The sequence below is a fragment of the Pongo abelii genome, chromosome 18 (assembly GCF_028885655.2).
Source record: "Pongo abelii isolate AG06213 chromosome 18, NHGRI_mPonAbe1-v2.0_pri, whole genome shotgun sequence".
Taxonomy (NCBI): Eukaryota; Metazoa; Chordata; class Mammalia; order Primates; family Hominidae; genus Pongo; species Pongo abelii.
The window spans coordinates 55158156-55185105 of NC_072003.2; the positions used below are offsets into that span (position 1 = coordinate 55158156).

Below are 26950 nucleotides of genomic sequence, written 5' to 3' on the forward strand. Positions count from 1 at the left end.
AGGACATTCACCTCTGCTCCCTGAGTGCTGGGCAGGCCTCAGCCTCAGTGAGCCTGACATATCTGGACACTGGCAATATCAGATGTGTGACAAGGGGCACCTGCCATTAGACTGCCTATCTCAGGACACAGAGAGCAATGGCGATGTGCCCTGTGGCCACACCCCCTCCTCCAGGTCACTTCCAGCTAAGAGGCATCCTGCAGCCCACTCCTCTAAATGCACCATGCAGCCACCTCCAACAGCCACTGGCCTGAGTCCATTCTGCCATCAAAGAAGCCAAGGTACCTGCTTACCCCACACCTGACAGAAGGAGCTATTCCATGGCTCAGCAAGGATGCCCTTCACCCCAGCACTCCCAGTCCTCTCCAGCAGATAAAGAACAGCTTCAGTCCACCTCTTCCAGGAAGCCTTCTCTGATTATGCTGGCCCACACTCATCTACCCCTTTCCTGAGGGCCTATGCCACTTGCTCCCTGAGCCCCAGAAACACCATTAACCATTTGATTGCACACTCTTGAGACACTGCTGCTTCTTAGCATTAACCTTGTCTCCTCAATCACAACGTAAACTCCGTGAGTACCACATAGAGCCCAGGATCTTGGAGGGACTGAATAAAACCAAAACCTTCCATATGCATGCACTTGGCAATTAAATTAATTAGGGGGAAAGCTAAGCTGCAGAAAATCCTCAATGTACAGTGGTTCAAGAGCACAGAAGTCTATTTCTCTTTCTGGCAAAGCATGGCTGATGCTGCAGGAGCTATGCCTACATCCCCTCGGTGCCCCATACTATTTCTTTACCCTCTGGCCCAGCTGCCCATGGCCAGCACTTGCATCTTTGCCCTTGGGCTGCCAACATTCACTCTGCTCATAGCACATGGAAGACTGGAGGTACCAAGGTCTGATGGGTGTCAGGATAAAACTGCCCCTGCTTCCTCACTCCCTGGCCTGCCCTAAAGGCTGTCTCACATGATTTCCCAGATCCTTCCTATGGGATTAAGCTCTTGTCATCCACACTGTGGCTGCTTTTCCTTCTCTTTGTCCCCTCCCCACTCATCTGCCAGTGCTCCTGCCTCCCAAGCAAACTAATTCACTCAGTCCTCTTTTTAGTGCATGAACTGTACTAAGACAAGAGTGGCCCCAGGTCCCTTCCATCTTGTTGCTCTGCCCCAGCACCCACATGTCCCCCTGCTCTGCATGGTGAAACTGTGTCCCAGGTATATCTATGCTCCAGCTTACAGACAGGAAGAGAGAAGATACTCAGGGAAGCAATTTTCCTGTAAGTGAGTGAAGTAGAAGCTGCCCCCATCCCTTCCTTTCACATGCCTTTGGTGAGAATTTAGCTACAAGGGAGGCTGGAAACACGCCCAGCTTGAAGTCTATTAATAAGGACAAGGAGAAACGATCGTGGTGGACAACATACAGTCTCTGCTACAGAACTTGAATAATACTCACCCATTTATTGTGCTCCAAAATATGCCAAAACAAAGGTGCATGTCTTTCGTGTGCTGCTTTGTTTAATTCTCACATCACAACGGAAGTGTTACTACTATTGTTTGCAGATAAAGAGACAAAGGCACTGAGAATTTCAGTATCCTACCTGAAGTATCATATGAGCAAACCCAGATCTGGCTTATGGGTTTTCTATTCTGTGTTTATTCTGTTTTTAATTCCCATAAACGTATTTTATCTGGTGCAGTATCCCTACTTGGAAGGTGACAGAAAGGAGGGGCCAGGAAAGGGAAGAGACTAACCCAACTCACATAGAAAGCAAAACGCAGAACTGGGCCAGAATCCAGGGTCCTGGCCACTGACCTGCTGCTTTGTCTATGAAGCCTCCTCTGAGCCAGCTACCTCCAAACAGCTCCTGCCCAGACCCAGACCAGTGCCTATGGGGCTGCCAGGGAGAGGGATGTATATTCTTTGGTCTAGTTGAATTCAGAGCCCCCATCTTAGACCACAGTTGCATCTGAAGTTTCTAAATAGAAAATCTACCAATCAAGGTGACAGTGATGGCCCAGTGTCCCTTGTTACCTGTGCAGCATCCAATGCTGTCAGCTCACAGGCCTTGAATCAACTCCCCGCCCCTCCCAGAAGGAGAGGAACGTGTATTCTCATGGGCCTGACTGTTGGCATGCAGGCATTAGACAGGGAAGCAGGATTGGGCCACCAGGGTCCCCAGATCCTCCATGAAGTCATCTTCTCGCTGTCGTCAGTGTCAGTTGCCTAGCAACTGCCTTTGGCAGATGGTGGCACTGAGTGCATGCCAGTCTCTCCCATGGCTAAAAATACATTCCGACGACAACAGGTCTATTTTAAAAGATACAATGAGCTCCCAACGTCTTTCCTTGTCTGTGAGGAACTGTGCTGTGCCGGGTCTCTCTGGGCTTCTGATTTTGTCTGCTAGGGTGGAAGGGAGCATTCGAGGAAAAAAACAAAGGCCAGGCACCAAGGGGGTGCTCAGAACGTTCTCATGGAGGAGAAGGAGGAGGAGGAGGAGGAATAGGAAAAGGAGGCAGAGGAGGAAGAGAAAGAAGAGAAGGAGAATGAGATGGATGAGGACATGGAGGAGGAGGAGAAGGAGGAAGAAAGGAGGAGGAGGAAGAGGAGGAAGAGAAGGAGCAGGGGAAAGACCAGGAGGAGGGAGAAGAAATATCGACCTGGGAAGTAAATGTGTAGTGTTCAGCAGCAAATCCTCTACTTTGGCCATATTCTTTACCTACTGGAGTGTGGGGTTAAGGAAGAAAAAGCATAGACTCACTGAAGCCTAGAACTGGAAGAGACACAATCCCATTTCACCATTGAGAAAACAGAGGCCCTGAGAGGTGAAGACAAAAAGGGCTCTTTGCCATTGTTCAGTGTGCAAGAACTGAGCCTCCAGGTGTGGGCACGAGGCCACAGACCTCCAGCTCCTCTTGCCTACCTACAGGCAGTTTTATCACCCAGCACCTTGTAACTGCCCTGGGTTCACCTTGCCCGCTGCCTAGACAGAGCAGATTTATCAAGGCAGGGGAATTGCAATGGAGAAAGAGTAATTCATGCAGAGCGGTTGTGCAGGAGACCGGAATTTTATTATTACTCAAATCAGTTTCCCCGAGCATTCAGGGATCAGAGTTTTTAAGATAATTTGGCGGGTAGAAGCTTGGGAAGTGGGGAGTGCTGATTGGTCAGGCTGGAAATGGAATCATAGGGGGTCGAAGTGAGTTTTTCTTGCTGTCTTCTGTTCCTGGGTGCAATGGCAGAACTGGTTGAGCCAGATTACCGGTCTGGGTGGTGTCAGCTGATCCAGAGGGCAGGGTCTGCAAAATATCTCAAGCACTGATCTTAGGGCTTACAGTAGTGATGTTATCCCCAGGAGCAATTTGGGGAGGTTCAGACTCTTGGAGCCAGAGGCTGCATGACCCATAAACTATAATTTGTAATCTGTAGCTGATCTGTTAGTCCTGCAAAGGCAGACTGGACCCCAGGCAAGAAGAGGGTCTTTTCGGGAAAGGGCTGTTATCTATTTTGTTTCATAGTCAAACCATGAACTGAATCCCTTCCCAAAGTTAGTTCAGCCTATGCCCAGGAATGAACAAGGACAGCTTAAAGGTTAGAAGCAAGATGGAGTCGGTTAGATCTGATTTCTTTCACTGTTATAATTTCCTCAGTTATAATTTTGCAAAGGCAGTTTCAACCTCGCCAACTCAGCCTTTCTGTTTAATCACCATCATCTGCAGCCTTCCCTGGTACAAAGAGAGTATCGAGTCCCTTCATGAATGCATTTAGTCATTCGTTTATTTAACAAATATTTATTAAGCATCTACTGCCATATGGTGCCAGGCCTTGAAGATACAGCAGGAAACAAATCCACACTGTTCCCACGTCATGTTGCCTGCAGCTCACTAGGTGAGGCAGGCAGTGAGCTGGCGAGCACAGGGTGCCCTGTGCTGCAGAAATCAGAGTCAGATCCACATCCGGGCCTACTTACTAGCTCTGCAGCCACAGACTTACCACTTAATCAGGGCTGCAAGATAAAATACAGGAGGTCCAGTTAAATGTGAATTTCTAGTAAATGACAATATTTAAAAATATAAGTATGTCTCCAGTATTGTATTATCTAAAGTTCAACTTTTACGGGGCCTCCTATATTTTTATTTGCAAAATCTGGCAACCCTACCCTTAATATCACTTTTGTTCAGTTTCCTCACCTATAAAATGGGGGAAATAGTATCTACTTGCAGATAATCTCTTTGGATTAAATGAAAATACGTATATATCTGTGACTGGCAGGTAAATGTCACTTTCTCCCCTCTTCAAGAAGGACTTAGCCAGGAGGATTGGCCTGGCAAATGATGTGTCTGACCCAGTGGTTCAAAAATCAGGATTTTGTGTTAGCCCAGCTGTCTCCCCAGGGTCTGGTAGTAGGTGGTGGGTGGGGGTAACTCTGCTGTTTCCTGAGGCTAAGCCAGGTGGTGAAGGAAATCTACAAGTTGACAAGTGACTTACAAAGAAACCGGGAACCAACCAGTTCTCTGGGAGTAGGTGTCTGGCTGGGGATGCTTGCTAAGGATATGCCAGGGTTCTAAGACTCGTTGCATCAGAATGTCTAGGGAAGGACATGCCCTTTAAACGAAATCCCTGATAACTTTCTGGACTCTAAAGTTTGAGAATTGCTGGTCTGGGGAGCAGGGAAGAATTGCTGTCCCTGGAGAGGCACGATCCCAAAGGGCTGTTTTAGAATGTGGGATCCTGGCCTGGATCCTGGAACAGAAAAAGGACACTAGTGGGAAACTGGGTGAAATCGGAAAAACGTCAGCAGTTTAGTTAATGGTATCGTACCCTTGTTAATTTCTTGGTTTTGACCCTTGTGCCGTGGTTACATAAGATGTTAACATTAGGGAAAGCTCAGTGACGGGCATATGGGAACTCTGTGCTATTATCACTACTCTTGTGTAAATCTCAAATTAGTTCTAAATAAAAAGTTGGTTTTTTTTTTCTTTTAAGCTTCCTTTGGCTCAAAGCCTGCACTGGGCCTTTCCCCAGTCCCATTGTGCATCAGAGCCCAGTCTGTGTGTTGATATTACTCCAGGCTGGAATTAGTTAAGAAAGTGCAGGTAGCCTCCCCCACCCCCAAACACACACCAGGTACCGGCAGAGCATTTGCTTCTCCTCATTGCCATTCACACTGGGGCTTAAATGTCAGCCCCAATGAATTACATTTTAATCTGTCTAAGTGATCAACCTGGCCGAGGCCCTAATTGGATGCCAGGCACACCTGCTGAATGACATGCATAATTCATCAGCTGGGAGGTTGCAGAAGGGCTTTCATCCTGGGCCAGGGAAGGGGGGAGGAAAAGAAGGAGGGAAAGGGGAGAAAAGAGCAGTGGAAGGGGGTGGAGAAGGGAGGAGGGAGAAAAGAAAGGGGGAGGGCAAGGGAGATAACTGGAAGGAGAAAGTAGAGATGTTTGGGGAGGGGAAAAGCTGGACAGTGGGAAACTTGGAAGTGAAGAGTTGGAGGAGAAATAGCAGGTGGGGTTGGAAGAGAGGGCAGGAAGAGGCCTGGAATATCTGATCATTGTGCTAACAACAAGGTCTTTAAGCTCCGCTAGAGGCCACCTCCTCCAGGAAGTCTTCATTCACTCCCCCAGGCGACCTTGGGCCCTCCTTCTCTCTATCCCTTAATGCCAGGATGTACCTCTGTTTCACTTTGACTACTCACAGGTCCTATAATGTTTGTGAAACCATCTGCCCCTCTCCAGACCCTGGATTCTCTCCCGTTTGCATGATGTCTGACTTGATGATGGATCACCATGGCCTGGCAGAGTCCCTGTGCAGAGTGTTGAATGGCTGAAGGATAGATCTCTAGTTTAGACAATACTATCTTAACATCACTGTCCAATGGGTTCTTCTTGCTCACCACACAGACAAAACCAGACAGTGGCGTTGCAATAAAGAAGCAGTTTAATAGACACAAGACCAGCCATGCCATATGGCAGACAGAAGTATTACTCAAATCGACCTCCGAAAACTCAGAGGCTAGGGTTTTTCAATGGTTGTTTGGCAAGCCAGGGATTCTACTTCCGGGTGGGGGCCACAGGACCAGTTGGGTCAGGGCAGGTCCAGGTAGAGCCATTGGTACTCAGAAATGCAAACACCTGGAAAGACATCTCAAATGGCCAATCTTAGGATCTAAGATAGCGATGTTATCTGCAGGAGTAATTGGGAAAGCCACATATCTTGTGACTTCTGGAATAATGACTGGTAATTGTTTATGTCTACACCTTAGCAGAATTCAGCCTCCTCACATCCTCTTAACCTGGTGGCCTTTCATTAGCTTTACAAAGGTGGTTGAGTTTTGGGGAAGGCCTATTATCATTTATACTATAAACTAACTATTTCCCAAAGTTAGCTTGGACTAAGCCCAGGAATGAGTGAAGACAGCCAGCCTATGAGGCTAGAAGCAAGATGGAGTCAGCCATGTCAGATTTATCTTATTATCATAATTTTGCAAAAGCGATTTCATTAACTAATTAACCCAAATAGGATTTAAACCACATGAGCCCCCTGGCTCTGCCATCAAACTTGCTTCCGCTATGTCAGTCAAGTTCCCTAACACCACCCTCTACTCAGCCCTAACCTCTGTCTTCCTCTACTGCCTCCCATCTCCAGAGACCAAGAACCACACAGGAAAGTAAACACAGCTTTAGTGGAAATGAAAGGGAAAGTCCATATTTCTTTGGACACACCTCCTGCTGCCTAGTCAGGAACACAATCACTTCCCTGCTCCCTGCTTTCCCCAGTCCTCTCCAACAGGGCTTCTCTTCCACTCCAGCTGCTGGTCCAGGTTGTCAATCAACTCCCTGTGGTCAAACTCAGTGACCTCTTCTCAGAGGTATTCACCTTAACTGAACTCACAGCAGCATAGACTTCTCTCCCTGACACAATTTTCTCCTGACTCCTGACACCACACCCTTCTGCTCTTCCTCCTTCCATCTTGGCATCTTTATGCCCATTCACTCTGCTAAATTTCCCTTGTTTGGCCAAACCTTGAAGGCTGGCAACCCCCAAGGCTCACTCCTCAGAGCTCTGCTCTCCTCTGATCACTGTTCTTACTTTAATCATCTTATCCAGTTCCATGGTTTTAAGTGCCATCAAATACTAATGGTTCCTAAACACTTACTCCACCTTTGACCTCTCCCTTAAGCTCCAAGCACAAATATTCATTTGAATGTCTGTACTAGTTACCTATTGCTGCATCACAAATTACCCCCTAAATTTAGTGGTTTAAAACAATGAATACTTTTTATGTCACATTTTCTGTAAGTGAGAAATCTAGTGCCACTTATCTGGGTGCTTCTAACTGAGGTTCTGTCATAAGATTATGGTCAAGCTGTTGGCTGGAGCTGCAGTCTCATCTGAAGGTGTAACCAAGGGAAACTTTGCTTCCAAACTCACCCATGTGGTTGTTGGCAGGGTTCTGTTCCTGGTAGGTCATTGGACCAGGGGTCTCAGTTCCTCACTGGCCATTGGCCAAATGCCTTCTACAGATCCTTGCCATGTAGGTATCTCAGGCAGCTAACAGAGGGGCAACTGGCTTGCTTCGGGGAAAGAGAATGAGAGAACAAGAAAGAGTACCCAAAACAGAAGCCATGGTTGTAAGCCAATCTCAGATTCCATCACCTCTGCCAAATTCTGCTTGCTAGAAGTGAGTCATTAAATCCAGCCCACACTCAAGGATAGCGAATTACAGAGGGCATGAACAGCAGGACACAGGGGTCACTGAGGCCATCTTAAACATACATATAAAATGAAATATGTCCATAACAGAATTGATTTTCCCCATCCCAGACTTCTCCCTCAAGTTTTTCCTATCTTAAGAAATAATGTAGCAGCATTGTCATAATTGTGCTGTCAACTGGATAAGTTGAAACTGTAGCTCTCGGAATCCCCCTATTGCATCGTTCTGGGAGAGAATTGGCCAAAATAGGAACTTGCACAAGATTTGGAAAGTAGGAAGTGAAGCAGCAGTCAGCATTCTTGAAAGATCATCATAGTCAGATATGCTGATGGGCAGGCACAGAGGTACCTGGAGCATCTCTGCTTGACCCCATGCTCTTCTATTTTGTGTCCAGTTTGTCTTTCTAATGGTAGGTCTTGCTGACCAACATCTACTCAAGGCCCACCTCCAGAGGCGTGGCTGCAGACCCAGAGAGGTACAAACTGCGCAGAGGCAGCAGCATCCCATCACCCTCTACATGAGCTCTTCTCATGGCCTCCCCTTGGTGGCTGGATGTGCTGGGTTTCTTGAATATGTCCAACTACTGTTCCAACTATAATAAATCCCTCATTCCATAATAATCATAATGCTGACTCCCTCTTATCTCAATTGAAATATCTCTTCCCCAGAGAGGCCTTTCCTGGATTTACTTCCCTGTCTATGTTCTATTTCTCCCATACCATTAGATTCTGAAAGAAATAGTCATCAGTAATCCTTACCAACTTCTTACCATTTCCAACATATGGCACTATATACTTTAACTATGCCATTGCAGATCATTGTAACATCATTCTTGTAATAAAGGGTGTGACTATTCCTATTTTCAATGGTGAAATGAAGGCAAAAAGAGGTGAAGTTATTTGCCCAGAAGCTTACAGATAAGCAAGCAAATCAATGGTAAGAAGGGGATCTGAAACCAGTTCTGCCTGACTTCTAACACATTCTCTCCATCACATTATAATGCTTCCCCATGTCTGAAGCTGGAGTTGGGAGTTTCTTAGCCTCTCAATCTCAAGGTCTTCATTTGTAAACCACAGGCACCTCATAGAGTGATCATGAGCATTCATGGTTCTTAGCAAACATTTATCCCTTCCCACTTCCCCACCCCTACAAATCTCAAAATCCAGGGTGAGTATCTCTACCAAGGTGGGTCTTCAGAGTGTAATCAAGGTCTGAGCAGAGGATCTATGGGCCTATCCCATCTTATGGGGCAGATTTCATCCTGGAGCCTTGGAAGCATCCTACAGGATCCCCTACCTACCCCATTCCATCTCTCTAATCGGCTGAGACCCAACTCTCAACCACATAGAGTCAGTCACAGAAGGCTGAGGGCTGGGCACCAAGCCTTCTGCTGGGCAATGATTCCCTGAACAGGCTGAGACACCCCAGGGCACAGGCCTCCCTTCCTTCATGGCCTTCGCCAGCTTTTTGTGTCAGGCCCTCAAGGCCTACGTGAAACCCTTCTGAGCTTTGTGCAACATGTGAAGACATATAGTCAGAGAAACAGACTCATAATTTGTCAGGTCAAAGGGCTATGGAGAAGCTAGAGTCACTTGGGTGTCACTGTGATTAGTTTCATGTCCATTGCCTGCTGGTTAAAGCCTGAGATCTTCGCCTACCACCCAGGGCCCTCTGGAATCTGTCTTTAGCCAGGATTCCCTACCCAAATGATTTTATCTGCTCTTTCCTCAGAAAGTATGGACTCTTTTGCTCCTATGACTCTCAGCTCAGAACCCTGCACCCTCCTGGTGACCTCTCTTTGTCTCTTTACCTGCTTTCTACCCTTGTTCAAAGGTACGTGTCAAAGCCACTAGCCACATACAGATGAAACAACCTTTGTGAATGATTTTCTTTTAAGATTTAGAAAAATCTAGAAAAATCACTACTTTTAAAAAATCAATTTATACATTCCAAAAATGTTTTCCCATCTGTTGTCTCATTTTATCTACCAAAAATTATTAGGTGAGTTGGACATAAACCAACCCATCTGTAGAATTGTGGAAATCATAGCTGGCATATTTGAGCTCCTTCTCTTTGCCCGGCAGTGTGCCAGGCACTTTCCATGAGTTAAATACAGTGTGTCCTTCCAGGAGTCCTGAAAGGCAGCTATAGTTATTATCCCCATTCTCCAGAAGAGAAAACTGAGGTTCAGAAATATTTAAGAATGCCTGAGTCTTCCAGTTCTCAAATGGTAGCATAGAAGCAAGCTAGTTTCACATACTTCCACCACCCTTCCCCCACCAACAGGATACAAAAAACAAATATAAGTGCCAAGATTATCATCAGAAATAACCCAGCACTCAAAGATGAGGATAAGATAGTTTTGGGGGCTGCAGAGACATGAAAAAACTCCGAGAAGGCAGTAGAAGAATTGGACTCTCACATCCATGATGCCCCTCCCCTCATTCTGCCCAGCACCAAGTATGCAGAAAATTGTTCTCCAACTCACTGTTTCTACACTGCAAAAGGTGAGATTGAGAAGAGCAACCAACTTCTCCAGCATCTTGGGTTCTCTGACAGGAGACTTCTCCTTACCTTAACTCACGGAAAGCACCACAAGTGCCTGAAAGGAGAACCATCCCTGATGTGAGGCAAACAAAAAGGGGAGGCAGGACCTACAGCAGCATCACACTGCAGGAGGTTTGTCCCACAGGTCTTCTGGGAATGAATCCCTGGCCAGCCTTCCCGCACTGCTGAGATAACCCCTTTGAGACCCCCCCCCCCATTCAGAAAGGGCAGTGCTTAGATCATTTATTAGAATGACGGCGAACCTGGGCTTAAGGCGCTATGTAGAGTTGAAAATGAGTCAATGACCTAGTGGTGAAGAACCTCTAAACAAATATATCCAATAAAAAACAAAGGAAGCCAGCCAGGGAAGACAGAAACAAATAATCCTTCAATGCAAAGACATAAACATAGATCCATAAGAAGCAACTGCAAACAGGGAACCATGATCTCCTCAAATGGACAAAGCAAGGAACCAGTGACTGACCCTAACGAGATGGTGGTATGTTATCTCTTTCACCAAGAATTCAAAATAGTAGTTTTAAGGAAACTCAGTGATCTCCAAGATAAAAGAGAAAAGCAATTCAGAAATTTATCAGAGAAACTTAACAAAGAGACTGAAATAATTTTAAAAATCAAACCAAAATCTTGAAACTGAGAAATACGTTTACTGAACAGAAAAATTCATTAGAAGCCCTTCTCAACAACAGAACGGATCAAGCAAAGGAAAGATCAGTGAGCTTGAAGATAGGCTTTTGAAAATACACACTCAGGGGAGAAAAAAAGAATGAAAAGCAATGAAGATTATCTACAAGATGTAAAAAGTTACCTCAAAAGGCCAAATCTGAGAATTATTGGTGTTCAAAGAGAGTTCAACAATAATGAGAGATGAAAAGCTTTACTCAAAGAGAAAAAACTTCCCCAAATTTGAGAAAGAGATAAATATCTAGGTATAGGAAGGTCAGAGAATTCTAAAAAGATCTGACCCAAGTAAGACTAGTCCAAGGCATATAATAATCAAACTCTCAAAGGTCAAGGACAAAGAAAAGATCCTAAAAGCAACAAGAGAAAAGAAGAAAATATTATACAAAGGAGCCTCAATTTGTGTAGCAACAGACTTCTCAATGGAAATCATACAGGCCAGGAGGAAATGGAATTATACTTTCAAAGTGCTGAAAGAAAAAAAACTGTCACTCAAAATTACTGCATTCAGGAAAGCTGTTCTTCAAATATGAAGGAGAGATAAAGTCTTTCCCAGACAACCAAAAGCTGAGAGAATTCACTACCATCAGACTCATCAGACAGGAAGTGCTAAGAGAAGTTCTTCAATCTGAAAGAAAAAAAAAAACCATTAAAGTGCAAAAAAAAAAAATTGAAGGCATAAAACTTACTGGTAAAATTAAGTATACAAACCCAGGATACTCTAATACTGTAATTATGGTGTGCAATCCACACATAACTCTAGCATGGAGGCCAAAAGACAAATACATCAAAACAATAATAGCTACAGCAAACTGTTAAGAAATGGGTAATATAAAAATATGTAAGTTGAGACAAATAAAAGTCAAAATGGGAGGGGGAGTGGAGTTAAAGTGTAGGTTTTTAAAACTATTTTTGTTTCTATTCTTTTCTTTGTGATCTAAGATAAATTGTTATGTCCTTATAATAACTTGTTATATCTATAAGATATTTTTTGTAAGCCTCATGGTAACCACAATGTAAAAACTTATAATAGATTCACTAAAAATAAAAAGCAATTAATTAAAACATACTACCAGAGAAAATCACTTAACCACAAAGAAAGACAGGAAGAAAGGAAGAGAAGAGTTACAAAGCAACCAGAAAACAAGCAACAAAATGTCAATAGTAAGCCCTTACTTAATAATAACACTGAATGTTATCACTGAATGTAAGTGAACTCAGTTCCCCAATTAAAAGACATAGTACCTGAATGAATAAAGAAACAAGACCCAACTATTTGCTGCCTGTAAGAAACCCACCTCACCTACAAAGACACAGAGACTGAAAGTGAAAGGGTGGAAAATGATATTCCATGCAAACAGAAACCAAAAAGGAGCAGAAGTAGCTATACTTACATGAGAAAAAATAGACTACAAATCAAAGGCTGTGAAAAGAGACATAAAACGCCACTACGTAATGATAAAGGGGTTAATTCAGCAAAAGGATATAACAATTATAAATACTTATGTATCCAGTACCAGAGCTCCCAAAGTATACAAAGCAAACATTAATAGATCTAAGGAAGAAGTAGACTGCAATACAATAATAGTAGGAAATTTTAACACCCCACTCTTGGTAATGAGACAGATCATGCAGACAGAAAATCAACAAAGAAACACTGGAGTTAAACTACACACTACATAATAAGCCTAACTGACATTTATAAAACATTTCACTTCACTGCTGCAGAATACACATTCTTTTCACCAGCATATAGAATATTCTCCAGAATAGACCATATATCAGGTTATGAAACAAGTCTCAATACATTTTAAAAAGTAGAAATGATATCAAGTATCTTTTTTGATGACATGGAGTAAAATTAGAAATGAATAACAAGAAGAACATTGGAAACTTTACAAACATGTGAAAATTAAACAACATGCTCCTGAATTACCAATAGGTCAATGAAGAAGTTAAGAAGGAATTTAAAAATTTGTTGAAAAAAATGAAAATGGAAATACAACATAACTATATATAGGATACAGCAAAAGCAGTAATAAGAGAGGAGTTTATAGCAGTAAACACTTTTATTTAAAAAGTAGATAGACTTTAAAGAAACAACCTAATGCACTTCAAGGAATTAGAAAAGCAAGAAAAAAAATAGAATTAATAGAAGAAAGAAATAATAAAGATTAGAGCAGAAATAAATGAAATTCAGACTAAATAAAATTACAGATTAACAAAATGAAAAGTTGCTTTTTTAAGAAGATAAAATAACAGATCTTTAGCTAAACTAAGAAAAAAAGAGAGACAACTCACATAAATAAAATCAGAAATGAAAAAGGAGACATAACAACCAAGACTACAGAAATACAAAAAGATTATAAGAAACTAGTATGAACAACTATACTCCAACAAATTGGAAAACCTAGAAGAAATGGATAAATGTCTGGACACATACAACCTATCAAGATTGAACTATGAAGAAATACAGAACCTCAATAAACCAATAATAAATAATGAGATCAAAGCCATAATAAAATGTCTCCCAACAAAGTAAAGCCCAGGACCTGATAGCTTCACTGATGAATTCTATCAAACATTTAAAGAAGTAATAACAATTTTTCTCAAACTCTTCAAAAAATTGAAGAGGACAGGACACTTCCAAACTCATTCTATGAGGCCAGCATTACCCAGATACGAAAATCAAATATGGACACAATGGAAAAAGAAAACTACAGGCCATATCACTGAAGAACTTAGATGCACAAATCCTCAACAAAATACTAGCACAAAATACATCACATCAACAGAAACAAGAACTAAAACCACTTGCTTATCTCAATAGATGTCAAAAAAGCATTTGATAAAATTCAACATCCCTTTATGATAAAAACCCTCATCAAACTGGGTATAGAAGGAACATGCTCAAAATAATACATTCCATATATGACAAACTCACACTTAATATCATACGGAATGGGAAACAATTGAAGGCCTTTTCCCTAAGATCTGGAATAAGACAAGTATGCCCACTTTCACCACTTTTATTCAGTACAGTACTGAAAGCCCTGGCCAGAGTAATTAGGCAAGAGAAAGAAATAAAGTGCATTCCAATTGGAAAGAAAGAAGTCAAATTATCCTTATTCACAGATGACATGGTCTTATACTTAGGAAAACCTAAAGAATACACACAAAAAAACTGTTAGAATTGATAAACAAATTCAATAAATTTGCAGGATACAAAATCAACATACAAAAATCAGTAGCAATTAAATATGCCAATAGCAAACAATATGAAAAAGAGATTAAGAAAGCAATCCCGTTTACATTAGCTACAAAGAATACAAAATACCTAGTAATCAATTTAACCAAATAAGTGAAAAATCTATACAGAAAACTATAAAACACTAATGAAAGAAATTGAAGCAGACACACACACAAAAAGAAATATATTTCATGCTCATGGATTTAAAAAATTAATATTGTTAAAATGACCGTACTACCCAAAGCAATTTATAGATTCAATGCAATCTCTATCAAAATACCAATGATATTCTTTACAGAAATAGAAAAAAAATTCTAAAATATATATGGAATCACAAAATACCCTTAATAGCCAAAGCAATCCTGAGCAAAAAGAACAAAGCTGGAGGCATCATACTACCTGACTTCAAAATTTATTTGAAAGCGATTGTAACTAAATCAGTGTGCTGCTGGCATAAGAATAGACACATAGACCAATGGAACAGAGTAGAGAACACAGATATAAATTAAACACATTCAAAGGACAATAAATGATGCTGGGAAAACTGGATATCTACATGCAGAAGAATGAAACTAGACCCCTATCTCTTACCATACACAAAAATCTAATCAAAATGGATTAAAGACTTAAATCTAAGACCTGAAACTTTGAAACTACTAGAAGAAAACATTGGAGAAACACCACAGGACATTGGTCTGGGCAAAGACTTTTTGTGTAAGACCTCAAAAGCACAGGCAACCAAAGCAAAGATAGACAAATAGGATTACATTAAGTTAAAAAGCTTCTGCACAGCAAAAGAAATGATCAACAAAGTGAAGAGACAACCCACAGAATGAGAAAATATTTGTAAACTCTCAACCAACAACAGATTAATAATCAGAATACATAAGGAACTCAAACAACTCAATAGCAAATAAACAATCCAAATAAAAAATGGGCAAATGATCTGAGTAGACATTTCCAAAAGAAGACATACAAATGGCCAACAAGTATATGAAAAACAATGTTCAACATCACTAATCATCAGAGAAATGCAAATCAAAACAACAATGAGATACCATCTCACCCCAGTTAAAGTGGTTTTTATCAAAAAGACAGGAAAAAACGGATGCTGGCAAGAACGCAGAAAACAGAGAACCCTCGTACACTGTTGATGGAAATGTAAATTAGCACAGCCATTATGGAGAACAGTTTGGAGTTTCCTCAAAAAACTAAAAATAGAAGCACCATATGATTCAGCAATTCAACTACTGGGTATATATCCAAAACAAACCAAATCAATATGTCAAAAAAAATCTCTGCATTCCCATATTTATTGCAGCACTACTCACAATAGTCAAAATAGGGAATCAACCTAACTGCTCATCAGTGGATAAATGGATAAAGAAAATGTGATATATACACACAATGAAATATTTTTCAGCCATAAGAATGAAATCTTCTCATTTGCAGCAACAGGGACAGAACTGGAGGTCATGATGTCAAGTGAAATAATCCAAGCATGGAAAGACAAATATCACATGTTAAATGGGACTTAATCAAACTAAAAACCTTCTGCACAGCAAAAGAAATAATCAACAGAGTAAATAGACAACCTACAGAATAGGAGAAAATATTTCCAAACTATACACCTGACAAGGGACTAATATCTAGAACCTGTAAGGAACTTAAACAAATAACTCTTATGTGGGAGATAAAAAAGGTAGGTAAGGGTAGAGAGGAGGGGAAGAATGAAGAAAAGTTGATTAATGAGTACAAATATATGGTTTCATGGAAGAAATAAGACCTAGCGTTAGCTAGATCTGTAGAGTGACTATAGTTTATAACATTCTATCATACATTTTTAAATAGCAAGAAGAGATGAATTAAAATGGTTCTAGAATGAAGAAAAAATATTTAAGGTTATGGGCATGCCAAGTACAATGATTTGATCCTTACAAATTATATGAATATATTAAATTATCACAAGTACCCCAAAACTATGTACATCTATTATGTATAAATTTTTTTAAAAAGAATAGAAAAAATGCAATAAATCTGTTCATTGTCCTTCAACTAATAACTATGAAGGGACTTCAACAAAAGTTGTGGAAAATGGAATTAAAAGATAAAAATTAAGAATATAAATTTTATCAGCATAAGCTGCATCAAGTTCAAGATACTTTGGAAGCATTAATGTCAGCCATTTAGTCCATCCCTAAAGAACTGAGGGTTCTTGCAATTTAACCATGTCAATGAAGTCATTTTTGTATTTTTAACTGAAGAAAAATGAGTGCCCTTTACAAATTTTTTAAGATTAGGAAATAAAAATAAGTCAGAAGAGGCCAAATCAGAACTTTAAGGTGAATGCCTAATGGTTTCTCACCAAAACTCTGGCAAAATTACCGTTGTTTAATGAGAGAAACGAGCAGGAACATTGTCATGCTGGAGAAGGACTCTCTGGTGAAGCTTTTCTGAGCATTTTTGCTAAAGCTGTAGCTTTCTCTAAATATTATCATAATAAGTAGACGTTATTATTCTTTGGCTTTCAAGAACGTCAACATGCAAACTTTTGTGAGCAGCCCAAAAAACTGTTGCTAAGACCTTTGCTCTTGCCCAGTCTGCTTTTGCTTTGAATGAACCACATCCACCTCTTAGTAGCCATTGCTTTGATTGTGCTTTGTCTTTAGAATTGTACTGGTAAAGCCATGTTTCCTCTTCTGTTACAATTCTTCAAAGAAATGCTTCAGGATCTTGATCTCACTTGTTTAAAATTTCCATTGATGCTGGGAAAACTAGATCGCCGCATGTAGAAGAATGAAACTGAATCCCTGTCTCTCACCACATACAAAAATTAACTCAAGATGAATTAAATACTTAAATAGAAAAAAAATAAAGACTTAAATATAAGACTTGAAACCAGAAAAATTTGAGAAGAAAACCTAGGAAAAACACTTCTGGACATTGACCCAGGCAAAGAATTTATGACTAAGACTCCAAAAGCAAATGCAATATAATCAAAAATAATAAATGGAGCTTAATTAAATGAAAAGGCTTCTGCACAGCAGAAGAAATAATCAACAAAGTAAATAGACAACCTACAGAATGGGAGAAAATATTCACAAACTATACATCTGACAAAGGACTAAGATCTAGAATCTACAAGGAACTCAACAAATCAGCAAGGAAAAAAACAAGTAATCCCATTAAAAAGTGGGCAAACTACATGAATAGACATTTCTCAAAAGAGGATATACAAATGGCCAACAATACTATGAAAACAAATTCTTAACACCACTAATCATCAGGAAAATGCAAATTAAAACCACAGTAAGATATCACCTTGCCCCGGTCAAAATGGCCATTTTTTACAAGTCAAAAATCAATAGACGTTGGTGTGGATGCAGTACAAAGGGGATGCTTATACACTGTTGATAGGAATGATGTAAATTAGTACAACCTTTATGGAAAACAGCATGGAGCTTTCTTAAAGAACTAGAAGTATATCTACCATTTGATCCAGCAATCCCACTACCGGATATTTACCCAAAGGAAAAGAGGTTACTATATTTTAAAAAGTTACCTGCATTCATATGTTTACCACAGCACAATTCACAATTGCAAAGATATGGAATCAACCTAAGTTCCCATCAACTGAAAGTGGATACAAAAATATGGTATACATATACCATGGAATACTACTCAGCCATAAAAAGAAGAATAATCTTTGAGGCCGGGCGCGGTGGCTCATGCCTGTAATCCCAGCATTTTGGGAGGCCGAGGTGGATGGATCACGAGGTCAGGAGATCGAGACCATCCTGGCTAGCATGGTGAAACTCCATCTCTACTAAAAATAGAAAAAATTAGCCGGGCCTGGTGGCAGACGCCTATAGTCCCAGCTACTCGGGAGGCTGAGGCAGGAGAATGGCATGAACCCAGGAGGTGGAGCTTGCAGTGAGCCAAGATCGAGCCACTGCACTCCAGCCTGGGCGACAGAGTGAGACTCTGTCTCAAAAAAAAAAAAAAAATCATCTTTTCCAGCAATTTGGCTGGAACTGAAGGCCATTATCCTACGTGAAGTAACTCAGGAATGGAAAACCAAATACTGCATGTTCTCACTTATAAGTGGGAGCTAAGCTATGGCTTTGCAAAGGCATACAAAGTGGTATAATGGACAATGGAGACTCAGAAGGTAGAAGGGTGGGAGGGGGATAAGGGACAAAAAATCCCCTATTTTGTACAATGTACACAGTTCAGGTGACAGGTACACTAAAAACCCAGATTTCATCACTATACAGTTCATTTGTGTAACCAAAACCCACTTGTACCCTAAAGCTATTGGAATTTGTTTAAAAGATACTCAACCTTAATCTTAATAAGAAGTAAATGTCATTTTTAAGAAATAAAATAAAATTTCCACTGAGACTGTGCTCTTGTCTATAGCTGATCTGGGTGCAATAGTTTTGACACCCATCAAATGTAAAGTTTGCTCAACTTTTTCAGTCAGAATTTGGTAAGCTAAACCAACTGAGATGTCTATGGTGTTGGCTGTTGATTCTGCCGTTGTTAGTCCTCTTCAATGACTTTCCCCCATTCCCTGCTGTCCCACATGCTCCTGACCTGACCTTTTCTTGACAATCCTACCTGTGTCCCCAGGACTCAGAGGTCCCAGGTGACTCTGACCTCACATCATGGGAAGGTCTTCTAGCATGCGTCCAAGGCCCTAGATGGATGTCGCTTGCTTCCCAGCCACAGTCTGCAGGACCATAGAAGCAGGTTAAGTTCAGGGGTGGAGCACAATCTGCAACATTAAAGACACAGGCAGGTCCACAGACCCAGAAGGTTTAGGAACACATGGCCAGTGGGCTCTAAGACTCCACAAGCTGGAACCAGGGCTCACCTGGAGGTGAGCGGGTCACGTGGGCAATAGAAGGGAACAGATTAGGGTTTACCGAGGGAGCACATCAGAGTAGCCCCAAGGCATGGCCCAGTCAGACCATGAGATGCTTCCCACTCTCCTGGTAAAATGGCTTCCCAACAGCCTCACCAAGGGAGGTGGGCGCTTGGCTCGCAAGCCTGGCTGGCAGTCACATAGTGCAGATGGGCTGCTGACAGCATCCCCCTCATACCCCCTCCTCAGAATCCCCAGAAGAGGGGGCGAGCAGCATCCCTGCCCGTACATCCCCTCCTGTCGCATTCAGACAATCTGGCTGCATCTCTCATGTGCACCCCACCCCCATGACTCCCCACATCCACACTGGCCCCTCTGCGCCTCCACATCCACAGAACCAAGTCATCACTTCAAAATCAGAGTGCTTCAAAATTAGGGCCAGGCCCAACATTTATGGAGACACCCTAAATACTCAGCAATCAAGATAAATACTATTTTCATGCAATATTTTTAAATGAGTGCAAAATATGTCCATGGTGAACAAACTAGCAAAAATTTACATGAAGACAGCATCCGATAAGGCATAGATTGTATTGAAGAAAGTGAGGTCGAATCATGAAAGTGCAGGATTAAATGCTGTCTTTATTGAAAATGTTGATATTTTGCTCACGATGGAGTGTTTTTTGCATTACTTTGAAATTTTTTAAAATATTTTTAAATATTGCAGAAATCTATCTTAAGTACTGATTTTTCACCCCCACTTCAGTTCTGAGGCTGAAGTGAGAACCTTGCTCTCCTCAGCTTAATCTCAGTTCTGTAAAACCCAATTGTGGCCCCCTCACCACCTTCCTTGGCCCCAGCAGTGGCTCCCCAATATTGTCAGGGCAAACTCTATGTCCTCCAGGCCCTCATGGTTGATTGGATCCCTGCCCACCTCTTTGTCCCAATCACTAATGGTGAGATGGAACACACCCACGTAGCCATAAAGATTGTTAGAATACTGAAAATACTTCCCTATCCCAAGCACACCTACACCAAATGTCCCCTGACATCCTCCCTCCTCCCCCAGCACCCTATCAGAACCCCCACAATTCAGCAACCAAAGGACCAATGTCTGACTAACTGGATCCCCTAGGCTCTGCATATGCAATATTTTAAATAGTCCCCTGTCCAGTGTCATCCTTTGCCAGGCTCCTCTCCCTGCTCCAGCCACACCAGCCTTTGCCCTGTCTCTCTGAATATGCTGTTCCCTCTGCCTGGTACTTGATACCTTCCCCTCCCTGCCCAGTTATCTGACTCATCCTTCAGATCTCCCCCATGTGTCACTACTACAAGGAGTTATCCTAAGAGAGGGTCTATTATAAAAGCCAGTTTGGTTCTGGTTTTTGCACCCCTTAGCCATGTGATGCCTTGTGCCACCTTGGGACTCTGCAGAGAGTCCCCACCAGCTAGAAGGCCCTTGCCAGATGCAGCCCCTCGATTTTGGACTTCCCAGTCTTCAGAACTGTCCCAGGCTTTTCTGACTCCCTTTTGAATGGTTCTCTTCATGCTATGTGTTACTTCTGTGGTTCTAATCACGGTTGTAATTTTACATTGTTTGTGTGATTTTTTAAAAATCAGTTTTCCAGTGCTAAACTGTAGGCTTCATGAAAACAGAGAGATTGGGCCTGTCTGTTTTATCTCCAATGCCTATCAAAGTACTGACACATAGACACATAGTATGTCTGCTCCCTTGAGAAGGGGAATGGAGGAGATGCATAAGAGCCATTTATAGGTTATGTCTTAAGTCATAGACAAAAAAAAACAAAAAAAATTACATCCTACTTCAAGATCATGGTGCCTGAAATCCCACCACCAGTATGATTCTGTAAGGTTGGACATTTTTGGTGAATTACCAATTAAGCCCAAAACCCCATTTTCCATATGGAGAAATCAAGGCCCAGGTAGATAAAATGAGTTTTCCAAGGCCATACAGTAATTAGTGACAGAACCAGGGTTCTTGACTCCTAGTCCAGTGCTTTTTCCACTCCATCCTCTGCTATTCTTTCTTCATCCCAGGAGTTACTTCCAATGTCCAAACTTCTCTACTGTAAATATTCTTCCTTCTCATTCCCTTCCTGCAGTTTATTTTCTACACCACATGTATTAGACAGAATGGAGTTGGGAGCCATGGAGAAGAGAAATCTATGCAGCCAATGAAGAACAGAGGCAAGATCCTTTAACCAAAGGTCCTCCACCTCACCATGATGCCCAAAAGGAATTAGCCCAAGTTTGTTCTGCCACAAAACATGTGGAATCAGTCAATGACAGCCTACTGATGCAAGGTCAAGTGCAATCTTCTTAGCCTGACATGCCAGGCCTTAGATGATCTGGTCCTTGCTCTGTCTCCATCCTATCTCTTGCTATTGCAACTCATATCCCACATTGCAGCCATTCTGGACTGGCCTCAACCCTATTCTCACCCCTCTGATCCTTTATGCACGCCGCTTCTACTTTCTAAAAGTCCCTTCTCTTAATCTATCAGGCCAACTAATAGCCCTCAGTCCTTTGGGGCCTGCCTCAGGAATCCCCTTTTCCAGGAAGCTCTTCCGACCTTCCCCCAAATTAGGTTAGATTGGGTTGCAAACCCACTGCACCCTGACTCCTGGCCTCTCACTACTTAACCATGAGATTTCTGAGGACAGGGACCTTGCCTTGGGCATGCTGTGTCTCTGATGCTGAATCTTGTGATGCTTATGAAGCATCTACCACATGTTAAATGCACATCAGACATGGGCTGCCATGGAGTCAATGTTTGGCCCCTCTGAAACTCATGTTGAAACCCAATCACCAATGTCACATTATAAAGAGGTGGGATTTTTAAGAGGTGATTGGGTCATGAGGGCTATGCCTTCATAAATGGATTAATTCACTCAAGGATTAATGGATAAATGGATTGATGGGTTATCACAGGATTGTGTTGGTTATCACAAGAGTGTGTCTATTGTAAAAGCCAGTTTTGTTCTCTCTCATGCAATTGCTATCCATGTGATGCCCTGTGCCACCTCAGGACTCTGCAGAGAGTCTCCACCAGCAAGAAGGCCCTCACCAGATGCAATCCCTTGATTTTGAACTTCCCAACCTCCAAAACTGAAAGAAATTATATTTGCTTTCTTTATAAATTGCCCAGTCTCAGGTATTCAGCTGTAGCAACAGAAAACAGACTAAGACACTGCTGGTACAATGATGAATACAGGTCTCTGTTCTTGTGGAGTTTACTTTCAGTGGATGAGACAAAGAGTAAATATGTTAGTTAAGTAGCTGCTTAGTTCATTTGTTCATTCATTAAATGATAGATTGTTATTAGTGTTTAAAATAAATGGAGTGTGATGACAGAAAATAATGGGGGAGGGGAGGGTGGGCAACTCTGGATAGAGTCATCAGGGAGGCCTCTCTGAGCAGGGTGAGATCTAACCTGAGACCTGAAGGATAGGAAGGAGCCAGCCATGAGACCAACCAGGCAGAGGAAATGCACAGGCAAAGACCCTGCAAAAAGAAAGAGCTTGTTGAGTCTGAGGCAGAGTAAGCAGCTCAGTGAGCTAGGGGCTGATGAGATGAGGTTCAAGAGGGAGGCAGGAGCCAGATTACACAGCAACTCAGTGATAAGTGCAACAGGAAGCCATTGAAGAACTCTGATCTGACTGCTGTGTAAAGAATGAATTTGGGGGATACAAACGTAGGAGTAGGGACATTAATTAGGTGACTATTCCACAAAATTTGGCAATGATGATGGAAGCTCAGACTGGGGTAGCAGGAGGGAGAAGAAAAATTGTATGAGGATAAATCTGATATCTCAGTAGTTAAGTAACACTCAATACATACAGAGTTTATTTTTTGCCCACATGAGAGTCCAGTGTGAGTTGGGAAGTCCTTCATCTTGCAGCTCCACCATTTGGAATACATGGCCTTCAAGGCCTATCAGGGAAAGAGAGAGATGAAGGAGGCACGTCATGGGTTCTTAACTGTTTTGACCGGGAAGTGCCATGTGTCACTTCTCTTCACAGCTCATTGGCCAGAACCAGTCACATGACTCCATTCTAACTGCAAAAGAGAATGGGAAATGGAAGGGAGGACACGGGCTATCTCATAAGCACTTTCTGATGGAAATGGACTTACTCAAGATACCTTTTGGAGGTAGAAGTGACCTGACTTGTTGATAGATCAGATGTAGGGATTTGGGATAGTAGTGATAAAGAAATGGGAAGAGTAAGGGATAATTCCCAGATTTCCCTCATTAGCAATTGGGTGTAGATTTAACATATCCCAAACTAAACTATTGCCCTTCCCTTCCCATGAATCTGCTCTCTTCCTGCATCTTAGTTGGTGAAAATTCCATGTTTCTGGTTTCTCAGTTCAAAAGCCTTAGAGTCTTACCTGAATTGTATACTTTAAGTGGGTGAATTATATCTCACTAAAGCTGTTACTATATGTATATACATATACATGACACATATGTATATACATATATACACATATCTAGAATCTGTTCACTTCTTTTACCTCCACTGCTACTACCCTGGTTCCAGCCACCACCGTCTCTCACCTGGACCACTGAAACACAGCAGCCAGAGTGATTCTGTTATAATGTAAAACAGAATAGGTCATCATCTGCAAAATACACAGTAAAGACTAAAACCACATTCTTTGCAATGGTCTACAAAGGCCTACATACTATGGCCTTTCTTTTTTAACCCTTGACCCCACCTCCTCCTTCTATCATCTCCTCTTATTCATTCTTATCCACCCACACCAGCCTTCTTGCTGTTCCTCCAATGTACCAAGGGTTCTTGTCTCGGGGCCCTTGCACTTGTTGTTCCTGCTCTCTGATTTGCTCACTCATACATCTCCTTCTCGATACTTTGCTCAAATTTTATCTTTATAGTGGGGTTTCCTTGACTGTCCTATTTAAAATTGCAATCCAACCCCAACATCAACGTGTTTAATCCCCTTTACTCTATCAACACTTTTAGAGTATTTATCACCTTCTAATGTATTGTATAATTAATTATTTGTTATAGCTAGCATTATTGTTCTGCCTTTCCTCACTAAAATGTAAATTTCAAGAGAATGTATATTAATGTTTTGTTCACTGATGCATTCCAAGCATTCAGTAGACATTCAGTTAGTATTTGTTGATTAAATAAATAAATAAATATGTGAAATGTGTCATCGCGTGGAATAGAGAAGTCTCTGGCCCATAGTAGCTGCTCAGTAAATATCTATTAATTTAATATCAGTACAATTTTGATCCACAGACTGGACTTAGAAATGTTTCCCACTGCATGAGGATAGGGATTAAATGAGATTATGCATAAAGTGCTTGACCCATAGTAGATTCTCAGTAAGTGTTAATTTACTACGACTTTGCCTCAAAAGTTATGATCTTCATTCTATTAGTCAGGATTATCCAGAGAAATAGAACCAATAGAAACCAAGAGATTGTGTGTGTGTGTGTGTGTGTGTGTGCGTGCATGCACACATGCATGCATGTGTGTCAAGAGAGGAAGAGAAAGAGACTATAAGATACTGCCTTGTGTGACTATGGAAGCTGTGAAGTCCCAGGGTCTGCAGTCAGCAATCTGGAGGCCCCAGAGAGCCCATGTGTAGCTCCAGTCTAAGTTCAGGGCCTGAGACAGGAGAGTTACTGGTGTAAGTTTCAGTTTGAAAGTTGGCAGCCTAGAGACCCAAGAAGAACCCGTGTTTTTTGTTTTGAGTTTTTTTGTTTTGTTTTGTTTTGTTTTTGGGACAGAGTCTCACTCTGTCACTCAAGCTAGAGTACAGTGGTGTGATCTCGGCTCACTGCAACCTCCACCTCCTGAGTTCAAGCCATTCTTGTGCCTCAGGCACCTGAGTAGCTGGGATTACAGGTGTGCACCACCATGCTTGGCTAATTTTTGTATTTTTAGTAGAGATAGAGTTTCACGGTGTTGGCCAGGCTGGTGTTGAACTCCCAACCTTAGGTGATCCACCCACCTTGGCCTCCCAATGTGCTCGGATTACAGGCATGAGCCACTGCACCTGGTCTAATGTTTCAATTTGAGTCCAAAAGATGGAATAAAAAAAGATATCCCAGCTCAAAACAGGCAGGAAGAGTTTCTTCTTATCTGTGGGAGAGTCAGCCTTTCTGTTCTATTTCAGCTTTCAACTGATTGGATGAGGGCCACCCACATTAGGAAGGGCAATCTGCTTTACTCAGGCTATTGATTCAAGCGTTAATCTCATCTAAAAACAGCCTCACTGACACAGCCAGAATAATATTTGGCCAAATATCTGGGCACCCCATGGCCCAGTCAAGTTGACACGTAAAATTAATCATCACATCCATCTTAGAATATGATTTCTTCTCCTTCCATATATCCAAAGTCCAACAAACCTTCAAGGCCCAGTAAAGAACCACCTCTTCCTACAAGTCTTCCACCACACTCCTTTTCACTCTGAGTTCTATACCATTTTTAAACTTTATTTATAGTCAACCTCAGATTCTCTCTGGGTAGATGTCTGTGTGTAACTTCTTTGCCAGTGCATTCTTCCATGAACTCTCCTGGTGATGTTTCATTCACTAATTCTTTTTTTTTTTGGCATATTCTTTCTTCCATACACACTCCACCTAGTCCTCCTGGCAATGTATACAATATGAGAGACAGGCATGCCTTCCAACTGTCTCATCACAAAGTTATAAGAAACAGAAGTTAATAAACAGGAAGCAACATATAAAAACATTGAGTCAAAGAGATGATACACAAAAGCTGAAATTTCCATTGCTGCCAATATTCCAATCTGTAGATGGGTCTTTAACAGTCACCAAAGTAGGGAGCCCATGAGCCCATGTTCTCAGGCCTTCCTTCCTCCTGACTTCAGTTCGGCATTCTCTGATGTGGTGCTTCAACTCTCACTCCTCCTTGGATCCTCTGTCACCTCCAGTCTTCCCAGCACTCCAGTAGCCATGCTGTTATTTCTGGACCATCCTCAGCAGCATGCCTAACTTCCCATGATACTTGGAAATCTACTTTCCATGCCTCAAAGAATTAATGGGAGAGAAAGAATTCATGGAGGGACCTGGGGTTTGCCTTGCACAATGCCATCTTTGCAGCTCTGCAATCCCACGTCTTCGCCTCCCGTGTGTGTTTATATGGAGCACTTACTGGAAAATCCATTTGAGAATCCTCTAAGATCTCTGCCCAGTCAGATAATTCTCCTCCCACGCCCTTCTGGCCATGATGCTCTTTATATCAAAGCATCTACAAGCTGCAAAGCGGTATCATCCGATGGTGTAACTTTTCTATTGGACCCAAGCATACACTGGGTTTCTCCAGCTGGCCACTAAGTCTGAGGGCCAGTTCTTAGTCCTATCTTTTTTTGTGTCTCCCTGACTTTTAGTAGTAGGCGCTCCTCTAATCCCTGCTAATCACTGAGTGATACCAACACAGATCAGAGGATTAGCTAATTCAGTGGAGGGATGCTTTTTGAGAGTAGGCATTACGCTGCTAGTAGCTTCCAGCAGCCAAAATAGTTTTTATTTTAGGTGACAGGGGTCACATGAAGTTGAGGAGCACTTTAATGAGGAAAACATTTTTTAAGTATCTATTAAATATAAAGTATTGTACTGTAGCATTTACCGAGTGTTTACCATGTGTAAGGCATCATCTCATATGCTTCATATATATCCATACACCTTAAACAATTTAATCCTGAAAACAACTCTAGTGAGGGAGCATTATAATTATACTCCCTTGACAGATGAGGAAACTGAGGCACACAGATGTTAAGTACAACAGCAACTGGGCTACAAGAGACCAGGCAGATACATGATACTATCACAAAGAGCAG

At 41.8% G+C, this 26950-nt stretch overlaps 1 protein-coding gene across 1 annotated transcript in view; it reads right to left on the minus strand.

Moving 5' to 3' along the window:
• CES5A (carboxylesterase 5A) overlaps positions 1–26950 on the minus strand; it is a 110452-nt gene that overhangs the window by 64227 nt on the left and 19275 nt on the right. The window lies entirely within an intron of this gene.